Source organism: Ambystoma mexicanum, chromosome 3p (genome assembly GCF_040938575.1).
Source record: "Ambystoma mexicanum isolate Mex_15411 chromosome 3p, UKY_AmexF1_1, whole genome shotgun sequence".
In the NCBI taxonomy this organism is placed as follows: domain Eukaryota; kingdom Metazoa; phylum Chordata; class Amphibia; order Caudata; family Ambystomatidae; genus Ambystoma; species Ambystoma mexicanum.
This window is the reverse complement of record NC_090925.1, coordinates 864,394,956-864,412,514: the sequence shown is the minus strand read 5'-3', so window position 1 is coordinate 864,412,514 and position 17,559 is coordinate 864,394,956. Positions and strand designations below refer to the sequence as shown.

The 17,559-nt window shown below is 50.8% G+C and overlaps 1 protein-coding gene across 2 annotated transcripts in view; it reads right to left on the bottom strand.

The window, feature by feature from the left end:
* The window catches only part of MVP (major vault protein), a 352,386-nt gene that overhangs the window by 270,775 nt on the left and 64,052 nt on the right, over positions 1 to 17,559 (bottom strand). Inside the window, exon 1 of one of the 2 annotated variants that reach the window (XM_069652029.1) lies at positions 16,880 to 17,011. The exons of the other annotated variant lie outside the window; for it this stretch is intronic. The gene's annotated coding sequence lies outside the window, so the exon portion shown is untranslated. Of the gene's footprint in view, positions 1 to 16,879; positions 17,012 to 17,559 lie in introns of those variants that run through there. 2 annotated transcript variants of the gene reach the window in all.

Here is a 17,559-nt window from a genome sequence, read left to right as displayed (position 1 = left end):
CTCTGGCAGGTTCCGCCTGACGCTCTCCTGCTCGTTCTGGGCGGCCCTTTCCGCTCGCACTCGGTTGTTATCAATCACCCCCGGGCAGCGGCCTTCGACTTTGGGCAGTAGACCCCTAGGAGCCTGTTTGAAGAGGGCCTCCGCTGGCGCGACCCCAGTAGACTGATGCGGGGTCGTGCGGTATTCGCGCAGAAAATCAAACAGGTTGTGTAGAGTTCCTCTCCTCCATTCAGCGATATTCAAAACACTTTATTCAGCGTCCGCATGAAGCGTTCCACCTCACCATTTGCTCTTGGCCAGAGTGGTGTGACCTTCCGATGTTTGATCCCTCTTTCCTCACAGTACTGAGCGAACTGCTGCCCCTGGAACGGCGCTCCGTTATCTGAGCAGATCTCGATGGGGAACCCATGGGTGGCAAACATCTTCTGCATGGCCAGAATGGTGTGGTCACTGGCCGTGGATTCCACCAGCTCCACCTCGGGATAGCGCGACCACTGGTCTACCACTGCCAAAAAGTACATTCCTCGGCCCATGGACCCGAAGTCCGCATGCACCGTCCCCCACGGGAGTTCACTTCTTTCCATGGCCTGGATGGGCTGCCCTCTCTCCACTGGACTCGCCGCCTGGCAAGGTATGTACGCTCTCACAAAATCGTCCACCCGGCTCTCTAGATCCGGGAACCACACCTTCAACCTGAGGCGTGCCTTCGTCTTGGCAGTTCCCTGGTGCCTTTTGTGGGCGAGCTGCAGTACCTTGCCCACTAGTGCTCGTGGGACAACGATCTGGTGCCCCCTCAACAAAAGACTGTCATCCGCCACAGACAGTTCATGGCGTAACCTCCAGAGAGCCTGCAGATCCTTCCGTGCCCCCCAGTCCCTCCTGACATTATTCATGAGCACTTCACGCCACTCTCTACTGGCTACGGCTTCCTTGATTATCAGGAATACCTCGTCCGCATTCGACTCATCCACAATCTCTTGGCGTGCCAGGGCTACAGGCAGCGCCGACTCCACCACCAGGTGCACCGCCTCCACGCAGTCTGCCACCTCTGCAGAGTCTCAGGGGCGTCCCCCCCGGGTGGCGGGACAGATAGGCCGCTGGATTGTGCATGCCAGGGCGATACAGCAGGGGCTTGGACGATGCCCCGGACATGATCGGAATTAGGGGCTTGTGGTCCGTCACGACGACGACAGGCTTGCCTAGAATGTAAATCCGAAAATGCTTGCAGCCCCATAAGATGGGCAGGGCCTTGCGCTCAATTTGCGAGTATCGCATCTCAGTCTCAGTGAACGCCTTGCTGGCATAGGCAATGGGTTGCATGGTCCCTTGCGGGTCCGCCTGCATGAGGACCACCCCCAGTCCCACCGGGCTGGCGTCTACCACGATCTCCGACTCCCGGTCTGGATTGAAATACGCCATCATCTCTTGCCCCGACAGGGCGTTCCTGATGTCGGCGAAAGCTCTCTGTTCCTTCTCCGTCCAGGTCCAGGCCACATCAGTCCTGGTCAGAGCCCGCAAGGGTTCCGACAGCGAGGCCAAGTCGCGAATAAATCGTCCACAGTAATTGACCATGCCCAGGAAGCTCCTAATTTCTGCGAGTCTCTCTAGAGTGCTCTCCAGGCGCTCAGCTTCCGACCTTGTGAACACCAGGATGTCGTCCGACATGTTGATCACCCCTTTCAGCCCCGACAGAGCTCCGCGGATGGCGTTCTGGATTGGGAGCGGCGTGTCTCCCCCGAAAGCATATATCAGCGCCTTGGATTCCGCCAACTCGGGAGGGCCTGGGAGGGCTTCATAATGTTCAGTCGCTAGCACACAAACTGACACACCCTTATCTATGAGAACTGAGGTGGGAACCTCCCCGATGTTTACCGTGCATGTCGGTTGTCGACTTCCTCTGGGACCAGTGGCAATGCTTGAGATGAAAAAGATCTCCTCATTCTCCTCCGCAATGTTCAGGTTCTGCAGGCCTTACTCGACTGACGACACACCCCTCACTCTCCGTGTGTTGCTCCCTCCAATTCTCGCTGGCCCCTCGATGCCGCTACCGGGGTGGATGCTCTGCACACCCTCGCGTAATGTCCCTGCGTGCCACACTGGCCACTGACACGCGTCTTTGCTGGGCACTCCCCCACATGTGGCAGGTCATAACCACAATAGGGGCACGACTGTATGTTGCCAGGCACAGGAGGACCATCCCCCCGCCTTGGTGTCCATCGCACCCTCACTGGGGCAGGGCGCCCAATAGCGAACGCTTCTTCGCCCTTGCCAGGGTGTGTGGCCACATCCATCGTTGCCCCCCTGACCTCTGCCAGTTCGTAAGCTCTGCCTGTGTCAAGGATTTGCTGTAGGGTCAGACCAGGCTCTCTCAGTACTTGCCTCCTTAGCTTCCCCGAACTGCACCCTTGCACTAGCTGGTTCTGGACCATCTCCTCCTCATTCACCCACCTGCAGGAGCCTGCCAGGTGCCTCAGCCTTGCACAGAACTGGTCCAGTGATTCCTCTTCTTGCTGCTTTTCCGCACACATGACAAATCTGTCAAAGTCTACATTTGCCATGGGAAGAAAATGATTGCGTAGAGCCTGCTTTACGGCATCATACGTGACTACCGGGATATTGAGAGAGTCATAAATTCTGTGGACATCCGTGCCTGCAGAGTACACCATGATGGCAATTTTCGCGTCGTCTTCCTCCTCCTCAGAGGTCCTGAAAAACATTTCTAGTTTCTTGACCCATAGGAGCCATTTCGGCCCCAATTTGGATGGTGGGCCAGTAGTGTCAAATACTGGCATGGGGCTAATGTGCTGTGCATCGTGCGTGGGATAGGCGCAGGGGCACCCTCACCTTCTCCTTCCTCACCCATGATGATGGCCGGGCAGAGTACTCACAGATTGTTGCTTCTTCAACGTGGAGAGATGACCCAGGCACCAGATGAGATAGTGAGAGTCCAACACCAATGTGCCCTGCAGTGAGCTAGGGCTGTGGAAAGTTCCAAAAATTAGCTTTTCAGGCAATGGGGATCGCAGCTGGTGCACAAGCACCCTCCTGAGCCGCAACCGCTGCGATCCTCGTGCGAATCAAAATGGCCGCCGGCCGTGCACGCAAGTCTGTATCAACACGGAGCAAAGCCTCCGTCTCCGATGCCTTCGGAGCGGTGATGTAATGCTCCGGAGTCGTCCTCGTCACCAGTGTTATATGGTGGGGGCTGCCCAGGTGCCCCACCGGAACTCACACGCAGGTACGCATGCACATACTAGGGACCACACGGGACGCGTGTGTTCAGCTCAGATCACCGGCTCCAACTGCCGGCGGACCGTCTTTATTTTAACAGCGCATGCGCGAGCCCCTTTTCCGCTCGTGCATGCTTAACAATGCATATACACTACGCAACAGTAAGGGTGGGGGTAGGGGGTATTTATGCGCAAGTGTTTTCACCGGTCCACCCGGGGTGATTTGGGCGCTGCACCCAAGGCAGTGAGCTAGTGCATAGGCTAGAGGGTCCCCCTAGTATAACGTGGGGCAGTGAAGGTTTGGGAACAAGCGACAGTTGGGCGTTGTGGTGTTGGGCCGCATTGTCCCTGATCTCCCTTGCCCAGTGGTTGCAGTGTGTTAGGTTGTGTGGGGGTGGTGGGCTGGGTAAGGTTGCCCAGTGATAGCGGGCCAGGAGTTTTCCCCCTAAAAAAGTGTGGTTAATACCAGAAAATAATATTGGTTGGGGGCATAGCAGGGGTTGGGGGGGCTGAGCAGCTCCTCGTAGGGGTATGGGGGTCACAGTTGATGAGGATGTTGTGGCCAACGGTGGGGGGAGATGCAGTTGCAGGCCAGTTATTGCGCCGTTGCCACAGGTGCGGGCATGTGTGGCCCACAGTACCGGGTTTGAAGAAACCACTGGTGTGAGGGGTGTGTCCCTCTTGCTGTGTGCGGCTCGGCTCCTTAGGGGTTTGTGTGGCGCTGTCCTGCAGAGCTGCGGTGCAGCAAGCCGATGGCAGGGGCCTGTGTGCCTTGGTACTGGAAGCGGTCTGAGCTACTTCCTTACAGTGGGGGTTAGGGTGCGTCATGGGGGACGTGGCAGCCCTACAACAGATTGGGGGGCTGTGGCCAGTGCAGGTGGGGGTAGTATGGGCAAGGAGATTGCGGGTTAGCCAGCTACGTTTAGAGCTGTTCCGATAGAGCTGGAACAGTCGTTTGAGTGGTGTATCTGGGGGATGTTTTGGGGCACCGTGGGCTCACAGGGTGGAGTATTTGCCTTTCAGAGGTCCAGGTGTTGTCTGGGGGTTGGGGTTTAAAAAAAGGGGGGAATAATAAAGGATGTGACAAAGACATTGACGAATCTTCAACATATGTGTGTGCTCTATTGCAATAGCTTTGCGGTGGAACGGTGCCCTTGTAGGGGAGCACAATGTCCAGGGAGAGGGTGGAGATGCGGGCCCTGCTGGAGGCCTTAGGCCTGATTAGCAGGGCAACTAAGGGCCAGTTGGCAGAGGCAGTGCAAGAAGTGATGGGGGAAAGGGGTGTGAGGGATGGTAGACCACAGTGCAGGGTGGCCTTGGATGGAGCCCTCGCTGCGGTAGCTGCGTGCACCCCCTCAGCAGGGAAAGGGGTAATATGGGATAAGGATAGTATTACAGGCGTTAGGAAGAACAAGGGGAGGACATGCCAAGGAGGGCAGGTAGGGGCCACCTTTGGGCAGGGATAAGGAGGGCCAGGAGGGGCGAAGTGAGCGGGGGCGAGCGGAAGGCGGGGTGAAGTGAGAAGACGGGGAGAGAGGACAGGGGTAAGAGGACAGGGATGGGGGTGAGGGCGTGGCAACGGTGCAGAAACGGCAGGGGAGGAAGTTCTTGAAGAAGTGTGTGGTGGAGGGGGCAGGACAATCTCCCCAGCAGTTACCCAGGGAAGGGAGGGGACCAGGTCGCTTCCTCCACAAAGCGGAGCAGTGTAGCGGGTGCAGTATGGCCCCCACCACAGGGGCAGAAGATTGGATGCCTCTGCCGGGGAGAGAGACACCGGAAGATGTTGGGATGGCCCCGCCGAGAAGGTGACAAAGGAGCATTGGGGTGGATGCCCCTTGCTGGAGAGAGGAGGACCAACCTGGCCCAAAGTAGGCTCACAGAACAAGAATGGTATATGGCAGTGGAGAAAGATGGTGGGGAGGAGGATTGGATGATCTGGGTGGAAAGGGGAAATGGTGATTGGGGGATGCAGAGTGCATCAAGAAGGAGGAGCTGGTGGAGCAGGGGGAAAGGGTGCGGGGAGGATAGAGGAATGGCAGTGCTATGGGAGAAGTGGTCTAGGGGCAGGCTGAGGAGCCGAGCTAACAGGCAGAGTAGATCTGCTGATATTGTTTATTCCAGCGGCCAGAGGCCGATCAGGAAAGAAGGGAGGACTGGTGTTAGTGCAGCCAGGATGGTGCAGATAGACAGAGCGGACAGGCCGCTGAGAGGTGAGCAAGAGAGAGAATGGTCTGCTGCATGGTCAGGCTGGGGGCGAGGTGGGGGGCACAAGTGGGTGCGGGTAGGGAGCAGAGTTTGGGGAAGGAGGATGGTGGGGGGGCTGCCGGGGCATTGGTGAGAGCGGATGTGAAGAGTAAGAGCACAGTGGAGGTACAAACAGACATGGCTAAGGGCAATGAGGTCCAGGTTGCTGAGGGGGCAAGTAGTACGGGGTTAGTAAGGTCAAAGAGAAGCTACAAAAGTTGCCATAATGGGTATCACAGAACCTTTAGGGGTGCACTTGATGGCAGATACCAAAGAGAACATTTGTATAGGAAGGTAAGGGCAAAGGAAGGTTCAAAGGAGGGAGACAAGGCACCAGCTGCGAAGCCCAGGGTCCCAGTAATGATTGATAATTGGACATCAGCCTTTTTTACATATGCCAGTGTGTATTGTGAAAAGTACCCGGGGAGGAGCGTGGCATTGTTCAAATATATGGATGTCATTAGGAAAGCTTTTGTGAATTTCGGCAGTTTCGTGGGGGTATGGTATGATTACAAATTTAGGGCAAGGATAGGGCAGGACCAAGTGGCATTATCGGGTGAGATTGACATGGATTTGTGGTTACAGTGCATGGCGCTGCACAGCCGGCGCCCACGTTGCATATGGCAAGGGGTTTGCATATGCCGTACCTGCCCTTTCATGGTTGCCCCGTTGGTTTGAAGGTAGGGGGTAGCCATCTGCGGCATGCTGGGCTTTTAACAAAAAAGCGTGTTTCAGACCGGTCTTTACCAGATCCTGGGTGTCAGGCATTATCCAGTCGGCAAGAGCTACCGCTGGAGAACCAGGAGCTAGTACCCACACAGTGAATCTAACTTCCACATGAAAGCACACTTTACCTTTATGTCCATTTATGTAGGATACATGTGTATGAGATGTGTGTTCCAATTCTTCTTCATTAGCATACTCAAAGCAATGTCATATATGGAGGTTTGTAATGCACCCGTCGGCCTGGGGAGCCAAATGTACCTGTTGGTTTCAACCTAACCAAGCTATGCTGGCTGAGCAGCTCCCTTCAATTTCGACCCCTGCAACAACTCTATAATTTAGCAAACAATGGGGACTGAGTCTCTTCCAGGGTCTCACAATGTCAGCAGATCAGAGCCAGTGAGATTACATGATTTGCCCAGGATCACATGTTTCGATTAAGTGGTGAAATCAGTATTTGGACCCAGGCTGTGATGCAAGCACCTGACCAGCTATCTTCCAAGTGATTTTTTTAAGGTTTGGGTTTCCAAAAAATAAATAATTCGTTTTCTAGCAATAGCTTGAAAGCTACACAAATCACATAAGAAACCAACCTGACAAATACATTATTATAGAAACAGGTCAAGGAAAAAGAAATGTATAGCTTTATTTTCGCCATTCTGATGGCAAGATTGCAGTAGCAATCTGTAAAGGTATGTGGACCTAAAAACAATACCATTTAATTTCAAACAAACATATTCACAGTGAAATAAAATGCTATATTCGGTCTTCTGTTTGAACCATTATATCACATAGCATGCAGTGTTCTGCTCCCCTCCCATTTATTATCACCCACTATTCCTTTCGCACCTTTTAAGGGACAATAGTCCTTCCCCATCCACCCCTGTGTCATCAAGGTCTAATCGGTTTATTGAAATGCTTTGTTGACACAAAGATGAATATGGGATGCTGGGGGAGCAGAGAGAAAGGCGGTGTACGTCCCTGGACTTTTAAATGTTAGACGAAAAGTGTGAGCTGGTACGGCTTTGCACAGCTGACCCTGCTCCAGAGGATCAAAGTCAGGGCTTAGTCCTGTCCTGAGCCAGCTGTGTGAGAGACACAGGACACATCCCATGAAATCTGGACAGTCCTGCAAAATGCGGGAGGGTTGGTCACCCTACATACACACCCCACCGTCCTTTCTCTGTCCTTGGGTTTCACCTGGGCAAAAAGGATTTTCCTCACCCATGTGGATCTTTTTGGCCCATTTCAATGCGAACTCATTTAAGTGGCTGCATTTTAATTGTGTCCCTATTCATTTATCTATGGAGCCTTCTTTTTAAAGATGTAGTAGGCATGCTGTGTGCAACAGGGTAGCTGTGTTTGCAAAGGGGTGGGCAGCCAACGCAAGCGCCTGCCCTTATCGCATCCCAAATCTATTCCCTTTCTCTTCTTTTCCTTGGACTTCCTTTTTCTCCCACACACCATTCTTTTTTTTTTTTACTAGCTCTTTCCTCTCTACTAGCCCACTCTTTCCTTTCCTCCTAGTCCTACTCTTTGTGCCCACTACGCGATCCCCTTTACTTGCCTCATTTCCATAATCATCACGCCTTTTTCTCTGCATTTCTGCCAAAGGTTATTTTTCTTGAGATCCCGCTCTCTTCCTTATTCTGCTACTATAGACACAGTACCCGGTCCTTCCGTCACTCTGTCCCTCCCTCTTTTACCCACGTCAAACCCCATTTCCAGTTACATTTCTGACCCTCTGCTACACACCCCTCATTCACTTACCTCCCTCTCCCCTCCCTCACACTTCATGTCTCCCCAACTCTTTAGACCCCCATTCTCCCTACACTCCCGCTCTCCATTTCCCTTCCCTCTTACCCCTGCATTTCCCCTCACTCTTGTGCCTCAAACTATTGCCCCCTTCTCCTGCCCTCCTTCATTCTCCGTCCCCATTCACCTTTACCCCTCTCACCTGGATCCCTTCACGCAACTCATCTCCTGCCTTTCTTTACTTTGAATCTCTCCCTCACACTCCTGCTGTCCTTCACTCTCCACTCTCCTGTCCCATCACTGTCCATGTCACCTGCCACTTCTCTGCATTTCTCCCTCATGATCCTGCCCTTATTCACTCTTCCATTTCCATTTTCCTGTAGAGCTGGAGGTGACATGGAGGCAGTGGGTTGGGGGTAAGAGGTCTTTCAAGTGTCACAGGAAGCACCCACAAAACAAGAATAGGTTAGATTGTTTCAAAATTAAAAGGTGCACTCCTTTCAGTCTGCAATGTTCAATGCCATTTCAAGTGTGGGGTAAAACACCGGGTCATGCATAACATGGATCTGCATGCTGTAGGAATTATACTGTGTTAATCCTGAAAAGTCCCTTCCCATTGCCCATGTATTGCCACAAAACCGTATCATTTCCAACATTAGCGTCAGGCTTATCAGATATTACCACCATTGACGGAAAAATCTGGTGAGGAGACCAGCTGTTGTCAGCTAGAGTTCATCACTGTCCAACTCCAGCCACTCTAAGCTCTGCCACCATGTCCCACCCACCTGTTGCCCTCCGTCAATCTTGCTCACGGGGCCTTTTTTTAAATGCCTGGACCCTTTCAACACGGACCAGCAGAAGCTAAGGAAACCGTACCCATGCAGTTGGTATTAAAAATGTTGTCGAAACCAGGTAGAGCCTGGTTACTTCCACTTTACTGGCCTCAGTGTGGAGGTTTGCACTTCCCGAGTGGTAATTTATCAGGACAGGTCCCAAAAGACGGTAGGCAATACCGGTTTGGGCTGAGCTTCCACCAGTGGCACAAAGGCCATTGGCAGTCCAAAATGTTTTTACTTGACCTGGCTGACCGACCTACAGGGCTGTGGACACAAAAGACAAATTACAAATGTAAAGCATTTGATTGTTAGCAACTGCATATGTATGCATACATGTTTAGTTCATTGAAATCATGATGGGTGTTAGTACTTGCTTGGCAGGGGAGCGGCTGGAAAGGAGACAGCTCATTCTCACATCAGTCCATAAATGTGTGGTTTCAGATGTGGAGAGAGCTAACTGCTTGTAACATTCAAGCTGCACCAGAATAGTTGTATTAGAATGCAAAAAGTTAAGATGGCCCCTACACAAATAAGATTGCCCCACCCCCCAAATGTTGGTCTAGTTGCACCCATGGCTACCAGTCCCATCTAGGGCTGCAGTAGGCCTCAATTCGATGGCATGTGCAAAGGGGGGCCACAGGTTGATTTGAGTGCTGCTCCTGCCAGCGAGCTTGGCTGATTTCCAGAGTGGCCCCCTGTCCAGCATAAAGGGGGGCAGGAAAGTTTTGGGAGCAGGTAACGGTTGTAACTGGGTCATGTCTGTCGCTGCTCCTGTGCCTTCCCTGCCTCCTCGGGTGTGAGGGGGTCTTAGGCCAGTGCACGCAGGAAAGGGCGGGAGAGTGCGGTGAGTAGGCCACCAGGTGGCAGTGCTGTGCGCCATTAGGGGTGCTCAGGCTGCTGTTGTCGGCTCTGCCAGGCCCCATGGAGTGAGCGTGAGAGCCCGGGCATTGGGGTGCCCTAAGGGTAGGTGGGGCCTATTTCTCAGGAGGATATTTAAATAAAATTTCAAAAAATCATACCATATAATAAAAGGCCAGATGTATGTTTGTCCAAAGCCATCCTGCCCGCTTCGCCTGTTATTCCGGCTAGAAAGAGCTGTTGCCTTACGCATACAATAAGACTTCAAGTTCATCTTCCAGGCAAACAAAATGTGTACTTCATGTTCCGACCACTAGAGGGAGCTGTTGCCTTTACGCATATAACAATAAGACTTAAAGTTCATCTTCCAAGCGATCAAAATGTGTATTTCAATGAGAACATGCAATTAGCTGCAGAAAAGGCCCAAGACAGGGATACCACTTTAACAGCATACTTCAAATTGCATACACTAAGAAAATGTATACATTTAAAAAAAAAAAAAAGAATATATATATATATACACACAGAAATTCATTTGATTACGCACTTTCTCTAACGAAAGAAATTACTTTTTTTCAATGTACTTATGTATTATGTAATTTGTCACTAATATTTCTTGGTATGTATTAATGCATCAAGAATATTCTTCATGCACGGTTTAAACTTTGACTTCAATTTACTTTATTTTATGATCTCATGTCTACTTCGAATCATTCTCCATGTTCAGTATGGCGCAAACAGGATAATACCATTCACAAGAAATCACTCTTTCCTATTTCGACAGTCAAGATAGAGGTATAGACCTCTGCAGACAACTGATATATATATATATTTTAAAAAATTGGATTTGCCCAAAGAGAAGGTCCTCTGACTGTATCCATTGACAAAAAAAGTGAATTGTATTACTTGACATTACTCAATATTATATATTTCAGTCCAAAACCTGTACGTGGAATCTAAGACAATGACGAGCGGATACACAAATTGGCTGCATGTACTGTGAACTTTCAACGGATTCTGTGAGATTTTGTTTGGGGTTACTACTCCTCCACGTACAAAGAGCAAGATCCTTTACAATCTTTTTTTTCTATCAACATAAATTACATTAAAATGCACCACATATTTATTTACACTCTGAAAATGTCTCCCTTTACGCACATTAGCCCGTGCACACAGGCTTTTCCCTGTGTGTGTGTATATATATATATATATATACACACACACACATACACACATTTAAGAAGAGTACTTGGCCAACTTAAGGAAAGGGGCAACGGGGCAGCCTGGGCATATGGGTGCCCTGAGGACAGGGGGGGGCAGTTGGGGCAGTCCACAAGGGGATATTTAAACAAAAACAATACTTAAGTAAATACTCGGTCTCGGGAGGATAGCTTAGGGGCAACGTGCTCCCCTTGGAAGCAAGACGACACGGAGCCACACAGTTCGATCCCCGTGTCGGCGCTTAGAAACCCCTGGTATAAAGCAGTTTAGTAAGGGAAGGGCTTAATTATATTACAGTAGCCTCTGGGGGCAATTTATAGAGGGGCCTAGGTTGCAGGTCACTGGCACCAGGGGTACAGGGCAAGGGGGGTTTGTTCATCATAGGGGGAGGAGAGAGTAGGGGTACCATGTCTGGGGGGCTAGTGGATGCTCGGGCCCTGCGGGAGGCACCGAGTATCATAAGTAGGGTATTGAAAGCCCAGCTGGAGGGTGCAGTACAAGAGGTCACATGGGATATGGGTCCTAGGGGGGTAGGCCCTAGCGCAAGACAGCCTCGAACAGGGCCCTCGCAGCAGTGGTGGCTTGCAGCCCGTCAGCTGGGACAGATGAGGGGAGAGCTAAAGAAAACTGGAGGATTGGATGATTTGGGAGGAGGAAGGTCATGGGGATTGGGGAGAGGAGGAGAGCAGAGAAAAGTGTGGTAGGGTGGTGCGGGAGGATATGGGGTTGCAACACACATATGGAAGGAGTAAGGGAAAGGTGGAGGTAGGGGGCAGGCTAACACGCAGAGAGGATCTCCTGATGTGTTTTGTCCCCACAGTAGGAGCCCATCAGGAATTAAAGGAGAAGTGGCAGTGATGAAGACAGGGAGGCGCAATTGGGCACTATTGACAGACCTCCAAGAGGTGAGCAAGGAAGGGAATGGTCCGCTACATGGGGCAAGATGGGGAAATCGCAAAGGAGGGGGACGGGGGTGGGCAGACTTTGGGGAGGAGGGATGGGGAGGTGGCTGCAGGGCCATTGGTGAGAGCAGAGGTGAGGAGTGCAAGCACGGTGGAGGTGCAGACAGATAAGGTACCGGAGGAGGTGGTATCGGCGGTGGTGGAGGTTGGCGCTGCTAGGGCTAAGGAGGGTACGAAGAAGTTGAAGAAGTTACCCAAATGGGTATGACAAAGCCGCGGGGCGTGCACTTAATGGCGGCTAACAAGGAGTAAGGGAAGTGAGGGCGAAAAGGGATCAAAAGGGGAGGAGCGGGAGCTGGCATCAAGGCCGAAGGTGCCTGTAATGTGCACTGTGAGAAGTACCCGGATAGGGGTGTGGCGTTGTTCAAATATATGGATGTCATCAGGAAGGCATTTGTCAGTTTTGGTGGTTTCGCATGGGTGAGGTACAATGAAGAGTTTGGGGCAAGGATGGGAGAGGACCAGGTGGCAGTGTGGGGGGAGATGGTCATGGACCTGTGGTTACAGTGGATGGCACCTACGCTCCCGGCGCTCACATTACACACAGCAAGCAATTTGCCTGTGCCTTACCGGCCCTTTCATGGTCGGCCTGTTTTGGACAAGGCGGGGGGGAGGAGGCAGAGGGCATCCGTCAGCGGCATAATGGCCTTTTAACAAGGAAGGGTGCTCCAGGGCTTTCTGTAGATTCAGGCACAAGTGCAGCAGACGTGCAGGACGGCACCTTGTCATGCAATGTTTCGCGGCAGGAGACAGGGGGAGGGTTAGGGGTGCCAGTAGGGAGTTGTGGGGAAAGGCCTGTACTCCAGTTAAGTTGAAAATTGTGGCGGAATGGCTGTGTTGTTTCCCATAGGTATAAACAGAAAAATGGACCAAGAGCAAGAGGATGCTAGACAACAATTCAGCAAATTTCTAAAACATTTTTTTATTTTCATACACTGTAAATATTCAGTAGTGGTAAACCGACCAATAGATTAAAAACCAATTTGCAAAAATTGTCTGTAATGACTCACACTTCATTCAATCTACTCCATCCAGCATACTCATTCATACGTACATTTGCAATGCTCATTCACTGTATATTTCATATATCGGCCTTGTGACATACATGGCCTCTTTACACTTATTCACAACATTTTCCTACACCCCATATGTATACTGGTGTGTCTCTCTATTATGCAATAAATTTTGTCAGATGTTGTTGACACGTGTTTCAGTCGGAATCAGCAGCCTTGATACTACGGCCCTTAATATTCTCCAACCTTCTTCAGGACGGAAATTGATACCTTGCTGTGCACCACTTCTACCCTCATGGAGTTGAAAATATAATCCCCAGAGGAATCTATATGGGAGTTTAGGACTGTGGGAAAGCTCCCCAATGCGCACGCAACTAGATCAACTCTGGCAGAGCTCTACTATTATTCAATTGGAACACTCGGGTAGAACGTGGTCCCCAGAGCTTCCTTTTCGATGGCCATGGATGCCAATAGACATCCCCATAGGATAGATGCTCTCCAAAACGCTGGGTACTCTGTGTACTGTCTTTTGCTTCCTTCGCTCATGCAAACTCTGATCTGAGCGAGTAGTGACGCCCAAAGTACACAGCCCTGCAGATCAGGGGAAGGGTGGATTTGTCTCCAGTAAAGGCTGGTTTAATGTGGCGGAGATGTCCAGATGGTTGTATACTAATTGACCTTTTCACAATTGACCTCGGGAGAATTGACCTTCAGAGAATTTACCTAATTTAGAAGGTCAATTAGGCCATATATGGGTAGGGAAACCCCCCCGTAACCCCCACCCAATCCAAAAAATCCCGCAAATCCCCACCCAATCCCCTTATATTAAATCCAAAACCAACCCAATACATATATAAAATAACTAAAATAACATAGAGGTCAATTGAGCAGAAGGTCAATTAGGACGACTATAATTAGGTCAATTGTGCAAAAGGTCAATTGTAAAAGGTCAATTTGGGTAATACCGTCCAAGATAGGGTAGGTTTGGTGTTCCAACATGAGAATGGGGAATGTGTAACAGCGGGGCAGGTTTTGGCAGTGATGAGGAAGGGTTTGACAGCATTAGGTGAGTGGGCTGAGGAATTTGGGACTTATTCTTTTAGGACTGCAGCGGCATCAGAGGGGAGTATGTTGGGCTTGACTGAAAGGGGTTTCAAGAGTTTAGGGTGTTGGAAATCATCAAAATGCAAGGTGTACATCGTAGATCTGGGTGAGGTGAGCTGGTAGGGGAGGGTAGACTTGGGGGCAGAGGGTTTCAGGAGGGAAGCTCATTTTATTTTTTCTAGCGGATGCGACTCGAAGGAGCAGTGAGGTTCCACAGATTTGGATCTGCGGCCATTCCATGGTGAAATAGGCGGGGAGAGCGGCTGCAAAGAGAATGTTTGGTACCCAGTTGGGGTGCAGATATGAGGTTGCATTGCTGAGATGGTCAGGGGTGAGAGGGCTTAGGTGGGACCAGTTGCTGCCCATGCTGGCTGGTTTAAGGGAGCAGCATGGAGTGCCGGCGGTGCTGTTTTTACATGCGGGGAGAATGATTTGGTGAGGAACCTAGATTGGAGCTGATTGAGGTTTCTTTGTATTGGACAGAGTTAATGCCTAGGATTGTATGGAGGGAAGCTATCAAGGAAGTGGCAGTTAAGCAGACACAGAAAAAGATTAACAGAGAAATGGTAACATTTTGCAGGTCCTGGGGGTGTGGACGTTGGCACACCAGGACATTAAGTACAAGGAATTTGATTTGTTTCGAGAGAATGGCATGCACTTGTCAGTATTGGGTAATCAGTTTTATTTGCTGGATTTGAGGATAGCGGTCAAAGAATTGATAAAAGTGTGGAGGTAAATGGAGAGTGGGGCAGAAAGAACACCTCAGGGGAGGTTTTTCTGGGTGCCGAGTACATGGTCCTTTGGTGGATGGCTCAGGGAAACTAAAAGGGGTATTAGTGTGGTAAAGGAGAGGGCTAGCACTGTTTGCACAGACAGGCTAACCGGGGGGAGGGTACAAAAGTGTCAAAAGGCATGGAAGAAGGAGCGGTGTAGCCTCTGGGAGAAGAGGGGGGAAAAAGGGCGGCAAGAAGGGTGACAGGAATTGAGGGGCAGGGGAGCGAACACGAGACAAGCATTAATGAAGGAACTAATTGTTTTGGTTAATTGTTAATGATCATTATTCTGTAATGCCAAAGAGCCAGGTTATTGTTTTATTGTAAGCCATGGCCTGTCCCAATAAAGCGACCATCCAAGATAAAGGGGGGCAGGGAAGGTTCGGGGGCAAGCGACGGTTCCAACGGTTTACTGTTTCCTGCCGTCTGTCCCTGTTTTTGTAAGGGGCGGTGAGAGGTTTTTTTATTGTTTTTTTTTGGGATTGGCACGGAAAATAGGGGTTGGCGGCTTGCATGTGGGGGTTGGTGGCGTTGGTGATGCCGGTTTCATGACCTCCCCTTTCAAAAGCTTTTTGAAGTGCCCCAGGCACTTTGTCATCAGGGTGACCCGCCCAGTGCTGCTATGGGGACTTGAGCGGTCTTCGTTATAGGGTGAAACCAGTATTTCAAGCTGGTCCCATGGAAACCATCAAACAGAGCATGCCTGCGAGGCAAAAATGTGGCCCTGCGACAGCGCCAAGCCTCCTGCCATATGCCACCTGTGCCCTAGACAAAGCTTCAGGTCCGTGTCCTTCATACCTAGGTATGCCCCAAACCCAGCAACACTACCCTAGCATGCAGTCCCAGCCAATACCCCCCACACTCACCTCAGACCCTCACGCCCCCCATTGTTTTCTCACTTCAGTGGCCTATTGACAGGGCCTACTCAGGCTACCCGTGTGCCACCATAGGGTACTTCCCTCACAGTCCTATACCTGTGGCCATTAAGAGAAGTCTCACAATATGGACCACCCTGTGGGTATGTAGGAGGATGCTGTCAAGCCCCTCCACACCCTGCAGGGTCTGTACTGCCGAGGGTCCCACCAAGAACAGACCAAATGAGGTAACCATGGTGACAGAGTTCTAGCTCTCAGAATCTACTTGTAGTTCCCGGTGTTCACCAGTCACGGTCCAGAGGACGTTCCTTTTCTGTGCTCGTGCCAGTACTATGGAACTCACTCCCTCAATATTTGCGAGGGTTTCAAGCTGACCATCTGATCTTTCGAAAAGCAAGACTTTCCTTTTTTGAGGAATGATGTTATACTTTTCACCGGTTTGCAGTCAGCGCCAAGATGCCTCCGGGCGTTGGTTCGCGCTTAAGAAATATGGATACATACATACAACCCCCAACCTTTGTTCTACTAGGGAACCCCAAGTGGGATAAAAACCATACACAGTTCAGAACGGGGTCCCTACCACTTTTTTTCTCTTTTCTCAAATCATTTTGTGGAACTCTTTTTTAAAAATTTTTCAATTTTGTATTCAGCTTGCATTCAATTAGTACATTTGTCATTTTGTAAAAATAGGGGTCCCACCATAACATAATATCCAGGCCCAGACAGCGAATAAAGACCAGGTCCCTCTCCCTCTGGTGCCCAAGTCCATCCACCAAGTGTGAAACCTAGGGCTTGCAGTCGCGCTGCGTCTAGGAGGTGAGGGGTCAAAAGTACAGCCCAGCGCCCTCAAACATAAGTCTGTAGTGTTTGGGCTGTCCCTTTGAAAGCCTGAGAGGTGATTGATCTCTCGACCCACCACCTCCGCATGTCACTGGCGGTGCCCCAACTTTGACTGCCTTCCACAGAAGCACTAGCTTCACGTGTGCCTGACACAGCAAGCACTACAGCTCCTACTCCTTCCTACCGTCCCGAGGCAGGGATTAGCATATATATATATACACACAGATAAAAACTTCCATCACTCTCTCACTCTTTCTATAAGGGACACGCAGCAACCTCTGCCCCTTAGGTATCAGGCGGAACGCCCCCACCCTCTATGCGCTAGGTCTACTCTCTCAAGGTGGGGCCCACTAGTCAGTTGATCTTAGTACCCAACCGGACACGTTACCAAGCGTTCCCCTTAGTGGCGGGGAGGGGGGGTGGGTTAAACAGAGTATGGGATTACCTGTGCAGAAATCTGCCACTTGGACCGTCTCGGCTGGAAGAAAAGCTGAGCTGCGACAGCACCACTCCCTGCACCCAGGCCAGAGGAGAAGGGAAGAAGCGTAGGCCGGGAGGGGCGGCGTTAAGTCAAGAGGAGGTAGGGCGGATAGGCGGTACAGAGGAAGAAACGTGGGTGTGGAGAAAAGGGGAGGGCAGGGCAGGGGGCGGGGGTCTGAGGAGAGGAGGTGCAGGCATGGAAGGGCGTAAAGAGAACGGAAGTACGAGGAATGTATGAAGAGAGACGAGGCCTGGTGGCAGCGAGGCTGTTAGATTTATTGAGTCGTCACAAGATTGGGTAGAGACTACAAACAGAAGAGTCACAGAGAGAGGCAGGAGGTGGCAGCAGGCCGGGATCTATCAAAGAGGAGATAGAGGCAATAACTAAAATATAAATATAGCTAGCTGTTTAAGTTGCAGATGGAATGCCATTCTGAGACTGGGCTGTATAACGAGAAGGGGTAGACATTTGGAGGCATATAGACAATGTTCGTATTTCGAGAAGTATAGAAGGTAAAGAGAGAAGTATATGTCATTTATAAAGCGCCTGTACACATGTATTTCTAGGCGCAACAAGACAAGGGAGGGTAAGGAGGGAAGACCAGACAAATGATCTTACTAGGTCTTGTGTCATTCAGATTGTGC